This window comes from Cebus imitator, unplaced genomic scaffold (assembly GCF_001604975.1).
Source record: "Cebus imitator isolate Cc_AM_T3 unplaced genomic scaffold, Cebus_imitator-1.0 Scaffold470, whole genome shotgun sequence".
Classification (NCBI taxonomy): domain Eukaryota; kingdom Metazoa; phylum Chordata; class Mammalia; order Primates; family Cebidae; genus Cebus; species Cebus imitator.
In genome coordinates, this window is record NW_016107785.1 from 1,837,456 (window position 1) to 1,846,773 (window position 9,318).

The 9,318-nt window shown below is 37.1% G+C and overlaps 1 non-coding gene across 1 annotated transcript; it reads right to left on the bottom strand.

Annotated features, from left to right (window-relative positions):
- Positions 1 to 1,171: 1,171 nt before the first annotated feature.
- LOC119468671 lies at positions 1,172 to 1,277 on the bottom strand. The gene has a single exon (XR_005197412.1). It is a non-coding gene; the product is annotated as a U6 spliceosomal RNA (small nuclear RNA).
- Positions 1,278 to 9,318: the final 8,041 nt, after the last annotated feature.

A 9,318-nucleotide genomic window follows, 5' to 3' on the forward strand; every position in this document is an offset into this window, starting at 1 on the left:
TATATATACATATATGTGTATATATACACATATACATATTTATATATATATACATTTATATAAATATATATATGTGTGTGTGTATACATATATATATATATGTAGTTGTACTTTATGTTCTGGGGTACATGGGCAGATCATGCTGCATTGTTGCATAGGTACATACATGGCAATGTGGTTTGCTGCCTCCATCACCCTGTCACCTATATCTGGCATTCCTCCCCATGTTATCCCTTCACAACCTCCCTACCTTCTGCTGCCCTTCCCGTAGTCCCCTCCAACAGACACCAGTGTGTGATACTCCCCTCCCTGTGTCCATGTGATCTCATTTTTCAACACCCGCCTATGAGTAACAACATGTGGTGTTTCATTTTCTGTTCTTGTGTCAATTTGCTGAGAATGATGGTTTCCAGATTCAACCATGACCTTACAAAGGACACAAACTCGTCATTTTTTATGGCTGCCTAGTACTCCATGGTGTACATGTGCCACATTGTCCTTATCCAGTCTATTATCGATGGGCATTTGGGTTGGTTCCAGGTCTTTTCTATTTCTATGTCCTTGAGGAATCCCCACAGTGTCTTCCACAATGGTTGAAATAATTTACATTCCCATACACTCCCACGAACAGTGTAAAACTGTTCCTATTTCTCCACATCCTCTCCAGCATCTGTTGTCTCCAGATTTTTTTAATGATCACCATTCTAACTGGCATGAAATGGTATCTCAATGTGGTTTTGATTTGTAATTCTCTAATGACCAGGGATGTTGAGCATTTTTTCAGATGTTTGTTGGCCTCATATATGTTTTCTTTTGAAAAGTGTCTGTTCATGTTCTTCACCCACTTTTGAAATGGTGTGTTTGTTTACTTGCCTTTTTCTTGTAAATCTGTTTTAGTTCTTTGTAGATTCTGGATATTAGCCCTCTGTCAGATGGGGAGATTACAAAATTTTTTTCCCGTTCTGTTGGTTGCCAGTTCACTCTAATGATTGTTTCCTTTGCTGTACAGAATCTCTGGAGTTTAATTAGATCCCATCTGTCTATTTTGGATTTTGTTGCCAATGCTTTTGGTGTTTTAGTCATGATGCCCTTGCCTATGCCTATGTCCTGAATGCTTTTGCCTTTGCTTTCTTCTAAAGTTTTTATGGTGTTAGGTCTTATGTTGAAGTCTAAAAATATGGAATGCTTCACGAATTTGCCTGTCATCCTTGTGCGGGGCCATGCTAATCTTCTGTGTATCATTCCAATTTTAGTATATGTGCTGCTGAAGTGAGCACAATGTGTTCATCTTTATTCTACTTAACATTCTACGGCATGTTCACTAGATCTGTGTTTCATTTCATAGATAGAAAATAAAACTTTCGGCTACTTTTTAAAAGACCATATTTGTTTTTCTCATAAAGGTGGCTCACATACCCATGCTTATGCTGAAAAAACTCTTCTTTCATAGCACTTTTCCTGATTTTCCTTGGATAGTTAAATAATTGTTCTCACTCCCTGCTTTTGGACTGGCAGTTAAGTCCTGTTTCTAGAGCAGATTTTGTTGCAGGTCATGAGATAAAACCACTTTTTCATTCTTCTTTCCAGTTTTCTTAGATAATACATGTGAATAGCCAGTGGATCCCACTAGGTGAATCAATTGTGAAGTCAGCTAAAATGTTAACTTGGGTATTCAGTGTTACCCACTCATAAAGAGGACACATTGCAAATATTGTTAATAAGTCCACACCAGTAAATTTCCCCTCTAAAAATGATTTTCTTGATTTCTAAGTACCATGGCTTATTTTTCAGGATGGTTCACTATTTTCCCACTTTATTTCATAAAATAATGAAATTCTTATGTCCTTCTTGGAACAGAGTCACAGTCAAATGCACATCATTTTACACACAAACATTCACACACTCAAGAATATGGCTGTCCTTCTGACACTTTCTGTGAGCCAAAGTTGAGCAGAAATTATGTGCTAGAGTTTTCCATCAGCTGCAGCAACTACAAACCTCCTGATTCCCTCACTTATTAAAGAAAATCTATTGTGTCAAATCATCTTGTGGTATGATAGGAAACATCACAAGTGCTAGTCAACTTGATATGAATTTGGTACCTTGTATTTGACACTGCTTGGCACTGAGCTAAATTTTTTGCCCCATAAAACAGTCATAATGGGCTTCACCTCTATTATTTTACTGCTACCTACTACTATTCTTAACACCTCCAGCAATACCACCACTGTAATGACTACTGCTACTTCTACAACACTAGGATGATATATAGCACTGAGTATGCAACAGTTTTCTGATTAGTTTCATTTAATACTCAAGACAGCTTAGAATATAGAAACTATCAATATGTCTGTTTTATAAATGTAAAAATGGAAGCACAAAGCAGCTAAGTAATTTGCCCAAAATCACATGGCTAGTAAGTGGCAGAATAAGAATACAAATTCAGTCTTTCTAGCTCCAGAACTGTACACTCCCTGGATAACCACACTTAATTAACAACACCAGATATGGGATTGATGTATAAAGGGACATGTACTTTGTGTACCTTGCGTGTTCATGTGAGAAATATGATTTTCTTTACCACTATAGCTGAAAATATGATGATATCTTTTCATTTTTCTAATTAATTGGAAGAGATCCACCTATTTTATTAGCAGTGCTATCTTCTCCTTGAGGTCTTCACTCCCAGTGCTTCCTAATTGTTAAAGAACCTAAGGGGCCTTCTGAGTCTTCCAAACACCAGATGGACAGCTGGGTTATTGGCTCAGTGTCCTGCTGCTTGCCCTTCCTCCTCAGTGTCACAGTTTCCCCATGATGACCAATTCCCTGTTGCTCCACAGTGCCCATCTACTGTGGTAACTATGTCTTGCTAGTTCATTCACACAGCAAATGTTTTAGTGACCACATCATATAGGCAGGCCCTGTGCTTCACTGCTAGCTGGACTACAAAGAAGTTCATGAGACACATAAAGAGCTTCTCTTTAAGCAGCTTACATTCTGGTGGGAGAGATAGACAACAAAGAAGGAGGCCAATAACTAAGGAAAACAACAATAGATAGTTATGAGTGTCCAAAGGAAAGAAGTAGGAAATAAGGAGCGTAGTTTTATTAAGGATAGACAGGCAGAGCACCTGTAAGGAGGTGTCACTTAAGACCCGCAAATATAAAATAATGCCAGAAAATTAGATTACAATAATGGTGCACAACTCTGAATATACTGAAATATCTTTGAATTGCTCATTTTATTCAAGTGAGTGCTATGATATATAAATTATGTATCAATAAAGCTGTCAACAAATATATATATGTGTGTGTGTGTGTGTGTGTGTGTGTGTGTGTGTGTGTGTATAACAAGGTACCGATATTCAGCAGAGATATGACCAGAAGTAAACTGCTTTGTGTTTTCTGCTTTTGTGCCTATTGAAAATTCTGTTATATAATTTGGGTAAATTTTACAGGTTTTATCTGAAATTTGGCTCTTTTGGGTAGGTTATCACTTGTTCATCTCTATTACAGTTTTTACACTTACAGTAGTCTGTGAGTTTAAACCTTAAAAAAAATTCCCCTTGCTAAATATTTGTAGAGATTAGGAGGGAGGAACCTGAGATCTCATTACTGAAGGAATAAATATTAATTATCTTAATCAACTCATAATTCTAGTTTCTGTATATTTTCAATACTCTAAACTTAAGCCAATGAGTGCATTTATCTAGGTGACCTTCATTAGTATAAGGGTTTCCACATGGCCTAACAACCAATCATACTTAACATACCAATTTCAAAATTGGTAATAAGATTTGGCTGTGCTCCTACCCAAACTCTCATCTTGAATTGTACTCTCCATCATCTTCACCTGTGAAGTGAGAGACCAGGTGGAGGTAATAATCGAATCACTGGGGCAGTTTCCATATGCGACGGAGTTCTCGCGAGTTCTGATGACTGTATAAATGTTTGGTAGTTCTGCCCTAATTCATTCTTCCTCCTACCGCTTTGGGAGAAGGTGTCTTGTTTGCCATTATCAGTGACCGTGAATGCAGGTCTCCTGATGCTTCCCCAGTCCTACAGAACTGTGAGTCAATTAGTTTTTTCCTCTGCCTTCTGGGTTCAAGTAATTCTTCCAGTTCAGCTTTCTGAGTAGCTGGGACTACAGGCAAATGCCACCATGCCTGGCTAAGATTTTTGTATTTTTAATAGAAATAGGGTTTCACCATTTTAGCCAGGATGGTCTCAATCTCTTGACCTTGTGATCCGCCAGTCTCAGCCTCCCAAAGTGCTGGGATTGCAGGCATGAGCCATCATGCCTGGCCTTTATTTATTTATTTATGTACCTATTTATTTATTTACTTAGAGGTAGGCAGGCCGGCTTGCATTTATTTATTTATTTATATATATATTTATTTAATTAATTATTTTCATCTTATTATTTTTTAAATGGAGACAGGCTTTCTTTCAGCATCTTGGCCAGGCTGGTCTTGATGTTCTGACCTCAGGTGATATACCTGGCTCAGGATCCCAATGGGCGGGAAATTAAAAGCATGAGCCACCAAGTGGTGCTATTTATTGATTGATTGATTTATCTATCTATTAATCGATTTATTTAGAGGCAGACTCACATTTATTTACTTACTGCCGTATTTATAAAGAAGCAGGTAACATTTATTTATTTATTTATTTATTTATATTTGGAGGCAGGCTTGGATTTATGTATTTATCTGTCTAGCTATCTAATTCTTTAGAGGCAGGCTCACACTTACCCATCTATTTATTTCGACCTAGTCTCGCACCATTTACTTATATACATATGTATTTTTGTGCTGGCTTGCATTTATTTATTTTCTTAACTATCTGTATAATGATTTAGAGGCAGGTTTGCATTTTTTGATTGATTGATGGATTGCTTGATTGAATGATTTTAGATTGAGTGTTGCTCTGTCACCAGGCTGGACTGCAGTGCAGCAATGTTGGCTCACTGCAACCATCGCCTCCTGAGTTCAAGCAATTCTTCCTCCTCAGCCTTCCGAGTAGCTGAGACCACAGGTGAGAGCCACCACACCTGGCTAATATTTTTGTATTTTTATTGGAGCCAGCTTTTGACGATGTTGGCCAGGATGGTCTCGAACTGTTGACCTAGTAATCTGCCTGTGTTGGCCTTCCAAAGTCCTTGGATTACAGGCATGAGCCACTGCACCTGGCCTTTATTTATTTAGTTACTTAGAGGCAGGCAGGCCAGCTTGCATTTATTTATTTATATTTTTACTTATTTATATATTTGTTTATTTAATCATTTTCATATTATTTTTTTTTTAGATAGAGACAGGATTTCTTTCACCATCTTGACCTGGCTGGTCTCGATGTCCTGACTTCAGGTGATATACCCGGCTCAGGCTCACAATGGGCAGGGGATTGAAAGCATGAGCCACCAATGGGGGCTATTGATTGATTGATTGATTGATCTCTTAATTTATTTAGAAGCAGATTCACATTTATTTATTTATTTACTGACGTGCTAACTTATGGAGAAGCAGGTCACATTTATTTATTTATTTATTTATTTGGAGGTAGGCTTGGATTTATGTATTTCTCTATCTAGCTATCTGATTATTTAGAGGCAAGCTCGCATTTACTCATTTATTTATTTATACCCAGGCTCACATCATTTATTTATCTATTTATGTATTTGTGTGCAGACTTGCATTTATTTACTTAGATACAGGTTCTCATTTATTTATTTATGTATGTATTTGGAGACAGGCTTAGATTTATGTATTTATCTATCTAGCTGTCTAATTAATTAGAGGCAGGAATACATTTCCTCATTTATTTATACAGACCCAGGCTCACAAAATTTATTTACGTATTTGTGTGCAGGCTCGCATTTATTTATTTATTTATTTTAGATGGAGTCTTGCTCTTTCAGCAGGCTGAAGAGCAGTGTCTAAATCTCGGCTCACTGCAACCTCTGCCTCCTGGGTTCAAGCGATTCTTCGGCCTCAGGCTCCAGAGTAGCGGGAGCCACAGGTGCAAACCACCACACCTGGCGAATATTTTTGTATTTTCAGTAGAGATGGGGTTTCACCATGTTGACCAGGATGGTCTTGATCACTTGACCTCATGACCCGCTAATCTCAGCTTTCTGAAGTGCTGGGATTACAGGTGTGAGCCACCGCACCTGGCCTTTATTTATTTATTTATTTATTTACTGACTTATGTAGCTATTAGAGACAGGCAGGCAGGCTTGCATTTATTTATTTATATATTTATTTAATTATTTTTATCTTATTATTTTTTTAAATAGAGGCAGGGTTTCTTTCACCATCTAGGCCAGGCTAGTTTTCATGTCCTGACTTCAGGGGATATACCCAGCTCAGGCTCCCAATGAGCCGGGGATTAAAAGCATGAGCCACCAAGTTGGGCTATTTATTTATTGATTTATGTATCTATTAATCGATTCATTTAGAGGCAGCCTCCCATTTGTATATTTATTTATTTACTGACATACTTATGCAGAAGCAGGTCACATTTATTTATTTATTTAGAGGCAGGATTGGATTTATGTATTTATCTAGCTAGCTGTCTAATTATTTAGAGGCAGGCTTATGTATACTCATTTATTTATTCAGACCCGGGCTCACAACATTTGATTATGTACCTATATATTTGTGTACAAGCCTGCATTTACTTATTCTCTTAACTATCTGTATAATTATTTACACTTGGGCTCTCATTTGTTTATTTATTTATTTATTTACTTATTTTAGATGGAGTCTTGCTCTGTCACCAGGCTGGAATACAGTGGCACAATCTTGGCTCACTTCAACCTCTGCCTCCTGGATTCAAGCGATTCTTTGGCCTCAGCCTCCTGAGTAGCCTGGACCACAGGTGCCTGCCACCACTCCTGGCTAATATTTCTGTATTTTTCATGGAGACCGTGTTTCACCATGTTGGCCAGGATGGTGTTGATCTCTTGACCTTGTGATTCACCGCTCTTGGCCTCGCAAAGTACTGGCATTACAGGCGTGAGCCACTGGGCCTGGCTTTATTTTTTTTATTTACTTATTTATTTATTTACTTAAAGGCAGGCAAGCCGGCTTGTGTGTATATATATATATATATATGTTCATGTTTCTATTTTTAAAAATAGAGTCAGGGTTTCTTTCACCATCTTGGCCAGGCTGGTCTTGATGTCTGGACCTCAGTTGATATACCAGGCTGAGGTTCCCAATAGGTGGGTGATTAAAAGCATGAGCCACCAAGTGGGGCTATATGTTTTTTGATTTATTTATCTATCTACTAATCAATTTATTTAGAGGCAGACTCACATTTATTTATTTACTGATGTACTTACTTATGGAGAAGCAGGTCGCATTTATTTATTTACTTATATATTTGCATGCAGGCTTGGATTTATGTGTTTATATATCTAGCTATCTCATTATTTAGAGGCAGGCTCACATTTACTCATTTATTTATTTAGACCAAAGCTCATTACATTTATTTATATACTTATATATTTGTGTCAATGCTTGCATTGATTTATTTTCTTAACTATCTGTATAATGATTTAGAGGTAGGCTTGCATTTATTTACTTAGATGCAGGCTCACATTGATTGATTGATTGATTGATTGATTGGTTGATTTTAGGTGAAGTATTGTTCTGTCACCAGGCTGGATTGCAATGGTGCAATCATAGCTCACTGCAACCTCCGCCTCCTGAGTTCAAGCCATTCTTCCACCTCAGCCTCCCAAGTAGCTGTGACCACAGGTGTATACCACCACACCTGGCTAATATTTTTGTATTTTTAGTAGAGATGGGGTTTCAGCATGTTGGCCAGGATGGTCTGGATCTCTTGGCCTCCTGATCTACTCATCTCGGCCTCCAAAACTGCTGGTATTTTAGGCATGAACCAACAGGCCTGGCCTTTATTTATTTATTTACTTATTTATTTAGTTATTTACTTAGAGGCAGGCAGGACGACCTGCATTTATTTATTTATACATTTATTTATTTATTTTCATCATTTTACTTTTTTAGAGACAGGGTTTCTTTCACCATCTTGGCCAGGCTGATCTTGATGTCCTGAACTTGGGTGATATATGGGGCTCAGGCTCCCATAGGGCAGGGTATTAAAAGTATGAGCCACCAAGTATGGCTGTTTATATATATATATATATATATATATATATATATATATATATATATTAATCAATTTATTTAGAGGCAGACTCGCATTTTTTAATTTATTTACTGACGTACTTATATAGAAGCAGGTTGCATTTATTTATTTATTTGTTTGTTTGTTTATATACTTGGAGGCAGGCTTGGATTTATGTATTTCCCTTTCAAGCTATCTAATTATTTAGAGGCTGGCTCACATTTCCTCATTTATTTATTTAGACCCAGCCTCAAAACATTTACTTGTATATTTTTGTATTCATGTTCAGGAATAAATTTATTACTTTTCTTAACTACCTTTATAATGATTTAGAGGTAAGATTGCATTTATTTACTCAGATGCAGGCTTGCATTTATTAGTATTTATTTACTGACCTACTTACTTATGGAGAAGGAGGTTGCATTTATTTACTTATTTATATAGTAGAAGGCAGGCTTGGATTTATGTATTTATCTATCTAGCTTTCCTATTATTTAAAGGCAGCCTCACATTTATTTATTTCTTTACTGACGTACTTATGCAGAAGCAGGTCACATTTGTTTATTTAATTATTTATTTATTATATATTTGGAGGTGGGCTTTGGTTTATGCATTTATCTATCTTGCTATCTAATTTTTTAGTGGCAGGCTCACATTTAATCATTTATTCATTTAGACCCAGGCTGAAACATTGATTTATATACTTAGGTTTTTGTGCGCATGCTTGCATTTATTTATTTTTATAACTATCCGTATAGTGATTTAGAAGCAGGCTCTTATTTATTTATTTATTTATTTATTTTAGATGGAGTGTTGTTCTGTCCCCAGGCTGGAGTACAGCGGCACAATCTTGGCTCGCTGCAAACTCCGCCTTCTAAGCTCAAGGCATTTTTCTGCCTCAGACTCCTGAGTAGCTTGGACCACATATGCGTGCTACCAGGCCTGGCCTATGTTTTTCTGTTTTTAGTAGAGACGGTGTTTCACCATATTGGCCAGGGTGGTCTCGATCTCTGGACCTAGGGATCCACTGGTCTTGGCCTCCCAAAGTGCTTGCATTACAGGTATGAGCCATTGTGCCTGGCCATTATTCATTTATTTACTTTCTTATTTATTTATTTGTTAGAGGCTGACAGGCCAGCTTGCATTTAATTACTTATTTATTTTC